The 9462-nt window shown below is 44.9% G+C and overlaps 1 protein-coding gene across 3 annotated transcripts in view; it reads right to left on the reverse strand.

Annotated features, from left to right (window-relative positions):
• DAG1 (dystroglycan 1) overlaps positions 1-8524 on the reverse strand; it is a 98600-nt gene extending 90076 nt beyond the window's left edge. The window contains exon 1 of one of the 3 annotated variants that reach the window (XM_048488633.1): positions 8387-8524. The gene's annotated coding sequence lies outside the window, so the exon portion shown is untranslated. The other 2 variants (XM_048488636.1, XM_048488634.1) reach the window with 2 other exon arrangements.
• Positions 8525-9462: the final 938 nt, after the last annotated feature.

Genomic DNA, 9462 nt, shown 5'->3' on the forward strand with positions numbered 1-9462 from the left:
TTTTGCCTGTCCTGAATTTTACTGTCATTCAGTTTCACAAAGCATCCTCAAGTTCTAGTGTTATGGGGAAAAGAAAGGTTTCAGCAATATTCTCCGTGGCATAAATAGTGCTCTATCATGATTTATCTCACCAATAATTTTTGAAGGTAAAAATATTTTCCCTGTTGGAGAGATTCGCCAAGTTTTTGATAATTTTTGGTTGCTCTTTTCTGAACCTTTCCCTCTCCTTTGAGACACCACACAAGATAGGGCAAGCACAGCATTACACGTGTAGCTGTATTATAATGGTATTAAACAACCAGCCATTTTGTTGCCTATCCATTCAGGCTGGAGTGAAGCTCTTTACAACTTACTTGGGTTATATCACGTTAAAACAATGTGTTAACATTTGAAAACTTGCCCTCCTACTCATCTTGACACCAACAATTTAAGATTAATTATCACAGTTTGCTTCCACCAAGTGTAAAAACTGCCAGGTAGCTCAGGAGTCTTTTTGGTGAATAATTTTTTTCGACAGCTTTTTAGAAGTCCAAGTATTCGTGGCCTAATAGAGGACTACTATTTAGGGACTTAAGACTGGTAAGAGAGGACTTCTCTTTGCAGAGGTCATTGGATATATATCCTAAGAGCCCTTCTCAAATTTGGCATATGCCAGGCTTTTTCTTTTGCATGTTTTGGTTGTGGGTAGAAGGATGGTAGATGGATCTCCTGAATTCTGTGGAATGAGAAATTAAGTGAGGGTAAAGGTAGGATCCAAACGAAGCACCATCTTGTCCTTGTGAAACGTGTAAAGACCTTTCCCGGCTGCGATGATCCCCACTTCGGACACTCTCTAAGCCAAAGTTACCACAGTTAAGAACAAGGTTTTCACGTGAAGCCACTTAAGCAGGACCTCTCTCAATGGTTCAAATAGAGCCTTATTGAGACCTGACACTACCACGTGTAATCCTCACACAGGAAATTGATGGATGACAAGAGGACTAGTCTGTGCTATCCCTTTTAAGAACAAGACAATGTGTGGATGCTTAATCAAGGGAACATCTGCTACCTGTGGAATTACTGTTGCTATAGTTGCCACTTGTTGATGAAATATGGAAGCCCTCAACTGCTGATCGACCCCATCTTGAATGAAAGCAAATAATGACCCAATCATGAATTCAAAGAACCCATCTTCTTGTTTTAACACCATCATGCAAAGGCCTGTGGGACATACACCAGGTAGACAGTCCTCTGGAGGTCATGATGGTTTCAGTCACCTCTAGATCTTAACAGAGACCTATCAACCTGTTCCTTTCACAAACCACGGGGTCAGACATAACCATTCTGGATCCAGGTGCCAGATCAGACCTTGCTGTAACATGTCCAGACTCATAGGAATATGCCAATGCTTTTGCAGAAAGTTCCACTAGAGATGGGAACCAGGGTCTGCAAGGCCATTTTGGAGCCACAATTATAACCAGAGTCTGCTCCTGGCATAACTCCCTCAGTGCCTTTAGGACAACCAGTAGAGCTGGAAATGCATGCTGTGGTCCCTGTAACCACGGAGATGTTTGGACATCCACTTGTTCTACCCATGTGTCTGGAAAAGAATCATGGTACTCAGTGATTGGAGGCTCACTCTCAAAACTCCGTTACTGTTCATGATCAGTTGGAGAGTCTCTGTTTTGACAGACTACTCATTCTTATCCATGGTCTGTCTGCTCAGTCAGGGTGACTGACTACTGAGGGATCCCTGGATGGGCTCCACTGAAATCAACTATAGATACATTTCTGCCCATGATAGAATGATCTTTGCTTCTCGATGCAGGACAGACAACCTGGATCCTCCTTGCCTATGGATGTGAGCCTTGGCTATATTGTTGGTCCCGACAAGAACGTGCTGGCCCCTGATTGAGCTCTGAAAATGTATGAGTGCCATCCTTACAGCTCTGATTTCCAGGACATTGGTGCAGTCACTTCTCTTCCTTCATCTGGTCACCCTGGGCTGGCTGATTCTGTAGGGATGCTCCCCAACCAATCAGACTGGCATCTGTGAAAATTTATACCATATATTTCTGGATATAAAATTGTCCCCAAACTAGATGGCTGTGTTTGGTCCACTAAATTATGCTTTGTTTAACCAAGATTGCTAGGGTCCACATAATGTCCCTTTTTTGTGTGTGATCGCTGTTTGATGTAACCGCAGAAACTACTGGAGAGGTCTGGAATGCAGATAAGCCCATGGGACCCTGTAATTGGGGGAAGGGCATTAGCCTTTCTGATCTGGCTCTGAAGATGTTCTTTGCCAAGCTTGATACCTTGATTTTTTTTTCTTCTGAAAGAAATAACATGTTCTTTTGGGTATCTAAGATGACTCCAAGATGCTGCAGCCACTGTGTCAGAAGATGGCTTTTGTCTCTGTTCAAAAAGTGACCATGATTCTCCAACATCTGTATGATGAGGTCTGTGTCTTTGATGGCTTTCTCCTTTGCTGGAAAACAAATCAGGAGATCGTGCAGATACGGATCCACCTGTATTCTCTGCCTTTGGGCAAGGGCCACTAGTGTCACCAGAACCTTGGAGAACACTTGAGGTGCTGAGGCTGGTCTGAAGGGAAATGTTGGTCTTGGCAGGAGTATCTGAGGAACCTGCAATGGCCCACATGGATGTATAGGTATGTTTCCATGAGGTCAATGGAAGTCATGAATGATCCTGGATTGAGAGCTTCAGGATAAGGTCTCCATGCAGAAGTGTTTCTCAGACACAAACCTGTAGACATATTTTAGATTAAGTATGACTCACCAATCCCCATTCTTCTAGGGGACTACGAACAACTTTTTTGTGTGTGATATTACGGAACTGCAAGTTTGATAAAGGTATGTCCCATTATGCCCCCAATCAGCCTTTCAAAGTACTCAGGGAAGGGAACAGACCTGTCTGACGAAGATAACCTTAGGAAAAATTCCTTGGTCCCCTTTAGTCTGGACCTGCCCTGCTTAGGCTCTTTACCAAGATCAGGATCCTCAGACAGGTATAATGCAATGTTCCCTGTAAGTTGTGTGGCCATGCAGACACCGCATCATGCCATGCAGACCAGGCAGCTGCTGGCAAGGGGAGTTCTCACAGGCAGCTCTGTTGAGCTTCTGGGTAGGGGACTTCCACACAGTTCGCTACTACGGTTAGAGGGACTTCCAATGCATAATGGTCCTAGTCAAAAGTGACTGCTAATCCTTCCCATAAAACAGGCTAGTTGGTTGCTGTAGAAGCTGGCTCCCCCTCTGAGGAAAGCTCCCCTTTCACTTTTTATTGTCTGAAAGGCAAAAGGACCTTTCATTTCCAAAAGGTGTCCAGGGAAGGCACGTCAAGAGAAGGACTTCCTGGCTGCCCTGGTGGGCCACTGTCTGGGGTACTGCACACATTGGGTGGCTTAACCTATATCAGTTGATGGGAGTATACGAAGAGAAAGGATGGAATCTCCTGAAAGGAACTGGAGATGCATATATTTTGGATAAATTGCAGTTCTTCCTTTAGGGGTCTTCTGACCATCTTCAAGGTATCTGTAGAGCAAGATGGTTGTCCTCCTACAACCTTGAATATGGAGAGTTGCAGGTATATTACATGTGGAGACTTCCTAACCCATCTACAGAGAAAAGTAATCATTTTCCCAGGCCTACCATCATTGCTGCTCTGGGCTGAAGTGGAAGCCATTAGGGCCATTTTAACAGTAGGAGTCCTTTTCACGCCTTCTTCTTGTGGCACAATGAGCAGCTTTTGATTTCACACCTAGGACTTAACGGCCGATTTCTCTTATTCTCTTCCAATGCTCCGTAAGTTCCTCTGACCCAGGCAGGCTACCAGCTATGGTGAGGACAGCAGACCCAGGTCTGCATCCTCGTTTTGGAGAAACCTGTCATCTCCTGGTCGGTTCCTCAGCTCTGAAAAGTTCTCAGTTAAAGGGGGGAAGGGAGAAGGAAGGAGGTGAAAGGATAACAGATAATAAAAGGAACTCCTGCGATAAGGCTCTAGATGTAATGGCAAGAAGCAGGGGGTTGAAAGGGATGCAAGCAAGGCCAAAAAAAAAAAAAAGCAGTAGTGAGGCAGGGACAAAAAACTGAGTTCTGCCTGGAAGACAGGAAGTGAAAAGCTTAGCCTTGCCTCTCTGAGCAGCCAATAGGAAACACCCAAGTTTTCAAGATGCCCTCCTCCACAGAATGAGGAACATTTAATAAAATGGACCCAGCTGCAGAAAATATCTAGTAATCTATGAGATTCACAGAAGACCAAATAAAGAACTAGATGCTGAGTAAGACTTTTGGCAAATCTTAGCAGCTGCAAAAACAACACTAGCTGTTACTACCAAAGAAAGCCTTTAAATACCCCTACAGATACCAAAACCACCATTTGAAAATCACCATTTGAAAAATATGGGACAACATAAATGACTAGGGATTTCTAGAGCCCCTCTGGATCTCTTTTTTGAAAGTGATGCTACTACCCTGACTGTCTTGTAATCATGCAGTAAAGAGGTCAAGGTTTAAAAGTTACATATATGCTATAAGACTAGCCATTTCACTTTTACGCAGAGGCGTATCTAGGGAAAATGTAGCCTGGTGCAAAATCTGGATTTTCTGCCCCTCCCCCTCGGTATGGGTGGCCACCCTCCCCCCAACGACTTAAAATTGGGTTTTTTTGCACCAGGTCTTGAAGTCAGTGTATGGACCCAAGTGGGGAGGGGGAAGAAGGAGGAGGGGTGTGGGGGTGATTCCCCCCGTGTGACTAAATGGCCACAGCTTGGGGACATTTGACTCCATATGTACCCCTGGACTGTACGCCCCGCTTTTAAGTAAAAAACCTCTTGGGTATATAGCATCCAAATGCTTCTTAACTGTTGTCAGCCTTACATCTTATATCACTTTATTTTTGTCAACCTTAGAACATCTCATCTGCATCTATGAGATTCTTCTGACACCCTCCCCAGATACCAAGGAGATGCTCTATCACTGAGCCACAGCCCCTCCCTAACCTTCAATTTACCTTTAAAAGGAGAAATTAACAGAAATTATGCTGCCAAGACATCCCAAGAGTGCCAGATTTAAATTCCGTCATTCAAATATCAAGCATGGTAAAAACTGACATTCGGAAACCATATTCTTATATGATCAGTTATTCCAATAATTGTATCACATTTTGATACTGCAACAGTTTCCCGACTAAATTAACTACTTATGTAATCCTTTGCCTCCCCACATATTATTCCTGAAAACTAATGGTCCAATTTGAAATCAAGCCTTATGACCAATAAGTCTGTGTCAGAGTGAAGCCTTGAACTGAAGTAATGAAGTGATCCCAACAACAGCAACAAAAGCCCAGACAGTGTTTTAAATATACCAGAACCTCTCTACTCATGTGACTACCAGGAAGCCCCAAGTAAAAGAGAGACAAAAATGTCATTCCTCAAACACACTGCTGTTTCAACTGTCAAGCTCAAAGCTTTGTCAAACATGTCCAAATTAATAAAGACAAACACAATTTAAAGTTCCACGCCTACATTATGAGCATACTAAAAATAAAGCCACAGAATTTAGAATTTTTTTAAAAAAAATACATCCATCATTCTTTAGACTGATGACCCAGGTCTTACCACACTGTACAAAGGATAACAAAGGAAAAGTAAAGAGCCCTATGGCATGAGCACAGTTCAAAACTGCTAACTGGTGGCAGGGGTTAAGGGGTCACCATTGCTGCTGTGGTCTTTCAAATATTATTTAAACTTGAGTAATGAGATTTTCAAAAGCAAGTTTCTCAACACAGTGAGGCTACTAGTTATGTGCAATGCATACAGTAAGGGAAAATGCTGTAGGAAGCAGGGGGGGGGGACACCAGCTCCGGGGGCCACTGTGACACAGTCTCAAGTCAGAGGGGACTTCAGGACTGCTGCAAAAACTCTTCACTTTCCCAAACCTCACTCCCAGAGGAGTGGAGATGGAGGGTGGGGCAGGATCACCATCTATCAATGGATTAACACCATGTTTCTCAAATTTCTGAAAGTGGAGGCAATCCCCACCCCACCCCGTATTTAGACTGGTGACACTACTTCTGATATGGGATACAATAATCTTCTTCAAAGAGATCACCTACTGTTCCATATTTCTGTCTTAAAATCAGCAACTGATACATGTGCACCGAAGCTGCTTGCAATGCAACTTCCTGCTGTGAAGAACAAGGATGAGTGAAATAGAAGACTGCAGTAGGGGAAAGTTAGAAGACCAACACCTAGTTTTAAAGCAAATGTTTTAGAAGTCCAACTGCAACATGCATAAATCTTCACATTCTCTCAAAACAGAAGCCAGTGAAAAAACTAACCACAAAAATGTTATCCTGTGTTCATATTTTTACAGCCTTTTGTGTTTAAGGCAAACAAACAGTTCTGCTGACAAACCTGTACACAGCTTCACACTTCTGTCAGGCAAATAGAGCAAGCTATTGCAATGTATTCTATGGAACCCCCTACTTTGCCTTCATTAAAATTGATTCCTTAAAGCAAGCTTGCAGTAAGAGTGCTTTCAATTCTCTTCCCACCCCCCACCCCAGAGTTGGGCATGCTAGTGAATACAGGGTTTCAATATTTTTCCCTGCTCTAAATAAGATCAAAGAACAGCTGAGTGACCAAGTGCAAATTTTGGTTAGAACTCCCTTCAATCCATAAGACGCTCTTAAGACCAAGTAGATGTGCCCTATTTAGAGGATTCAGCAATCCAATCCCTGCAGTGCACACACTGGTATCTTGCCCATCCACATGGTTAACAATCAGAGCTGTAGAATCAGCTCAGCAGTATAAGAGAAATGGTACCTGCCTTTTCTTTTGATAATACCGACACTCCCAACTGTACCTAGTAACACATAACCAAGAAAACTGAGCATACCCTGGTTTCTAAATATGCTGAGTATTTTTAATTGCACTGAATTAATTGTATTGAATTAAGCATTAGGAATGCTTTGCTCATTCTGCTAGAGCGAGAACAGCCAGCAATCCCTGGTATCATGACAGTATTACCGACAACAAGAAAAGCATCACTTTACAAGTCAATAGATCCTCTGGTGAATAATTGATTCTATTAAACAAACTTGCATTTAACCTATTCAGTGTCAATGATTCCTGCAGGCCTAACACTCCAGGACACAACCCTAAAGCAACTCCAACATGTAAATATGTGTCTACAGGGAAGCAATGTCTTTTACCTAGCCATTATTAAGTTTCTAGTACTTTTAATGGTACACACAGAAACTAAATCGAAAAACACAGTTAGCACTGTATCTTATAGGGGAGATAAGAAGATCACTAAAGTAGTCAACATCATATTATTTTCAACAGTCTGCACTATACAAACTTAGACTATTATTAAAGCCTCCAATAATTGTGGAAATTGAGACATCCTCCTGAACCAGGGCCTTGTGGATGTAGGATGTTTGCAACTGACATCAGTAAGTCCATAATCTTTAAAAGGTGTCAAAGTAGTAAAACAACATACTTCTGAGTCTCCATGTATTCATAAATATGAAAAGGGAACTATTGAAGCAGTAAATACCCCAAAACACCTGGATTGGGCCCCAAGGCGTCTTTTCATCAACACAAGCAATATGAATACAGGGAACTCATTCCTCAACATGGCAGGCAACTGTAAAGAGTTTGGTAAGGAGGAGCCTGCAACACTCCCAAATGAGGAAAGGCGGCAGGAGCACAAGATTTTCCCACATTACAGATGTCCCAGATTCTCAGGCGCAAAAATAACTGAGATATGCCGAGGCGATGCAGGTCCTCCCTGGGTCCTTCAACAGCACCGACCCCTTCCATGCGACTCAACGCAACTCACTTCACCAGTACCCCAAGCGCCACGCTCTCCCGCTTGCACCTGCTGAGGGCTTTCTAAAAAAAAATAAATATTTAAAATACATCCACCTGCAATTCGGCCACACTGCAAACTCCCCGCTCCGTTCTTACCATCAACACGCCCTACAGAAAGAGCAGGGCAGCAGCCCAGGCCCACGGAGAGATGCCCCCACACAAGCTCGGCAAGCAGGGAAGGCGAGATTCGGGGGGAGGGGGAGGGGACAGAAAGCTGGTGCTGGAGACGCAGAGCCCCAAAGCCGCCCGGGGGTCCGGCTCCGCCCCAAACGCCAGGGAGGCCTTTCCAGCTGCACTGATCCCTGGCCTATTAGGGCCCAAAAGCGGGCCCCGGTCGCCGCGGCCCCGCCAGAAAGCGCCTCTGGTGCGAGGGCTCACCTACTGCGGCGCGGGGCCCCTACGAAGTCCCGCCCGCGAGGAGGCCGCTCCCTCCGGGGACTCGCCGCCGGCACAGTGACCAACAGATCGAGCAACCGAGCAAGCGCGACGGCGCGCGACACGTACCTGGGGGAGGGGCGGCGCACAGGAGCCTAGCAACCACCGGCACGACAGCGCCGCAACCAATCATAAAGCCTTCCCCCGGCCGAGCCGCAGCGCCGCGCAGCTCGGCAGCGTCTGCCCGCTTTGCTCGCGGCAGCCCGACCCAACCCGCGAGGCTCCGCCTCACGCGCACCAGCTCCCCCTACCCAAACTCAGGACACGCCCTCTCTAAAGCCACGCCCCTTGCTCCAGCGTGCAAAAATCACGGGAGCTCCTTTTCTTGGCCACACCCACCGGGCTCTGCAATTCAAGCCCCCCAAATCAAAGGCTCGAGTCCACGCCCCTCGTCACACTTTTTATTGGGCAGGTGGAAGAGTTCTCTGACTTTTTGTTTCTCCATTGGTCAGTCCTGTGGGTGGAGCAAGGCTCGGGCAGTGTGCCCTGTCCCACCTGCAAACCCCGCCCACTACTTTTCTTTTCAGAACTGGGACAAAGACGTGGGGAAGAGGAGGAGTGAGTCTCTATGTCCGAAATCTGGTTTCCAGTTCTTTTCTGGTAACCTGGTCGTTTGGAAGTCGTGATCCTTAATTCGTAGTTATTGACTGCTCAGTGGAGAGTATTCTCTGCACATGCTCAGAAATAAGAAAAGTTTAGGAAATTTTAAAATTAATAGGATGTTAAGTATACAACGGTTGGTTGAATTAGCATTACGGTCATCCAGTGATAAAAATGAAATTTCTGTTTCTTTAGATTTATAAGGGTTCATAGTATGGCTGGAGGACAATTTTGCTAACGCTAACCAAGTCTTCCATTAGTTTGCCAACGCAAGGAGGTGATTTGGCAGTAGGGCTTGGGAAAATTGGACTTTGGTAATGGGAGGTAGGTCAACAGAGCCCACCCTCTGAAATTCTAGGGACACTGATTTCTGTAGTCTGGACATCAGTTATAATTCCACAAGCACTCCAGGCCCACCTGACAGTTCAGTTCCCAGATGGGTTGTCCTTTCTAACTCCTATGAATACTGTCTCAATTTCCACGGTGGAATAAAAGGCAGGGTAAAAATAAATAATCTACTGTATGCTGAAGGACTGGAGTATGTA

The sequence above is a fragment of the Sphaerodactylus townsendi genome, linkage group LG03 (genome assembly GCF_021028975.2).
Source record: "Sphaerodactylus townsendi isolate TG3544 linkage group LG03, MPM_Stown_v2.3, whole genome shotgun sequence".
Taxonomy (NCBI): domain Eukaryota; kingdom Metazoa; phylum Chordata; class Lepidosauria; order Squamata; family Sphaerodactylidae; genus Sphaerodactylus; species Sphaerodactylus townsendi.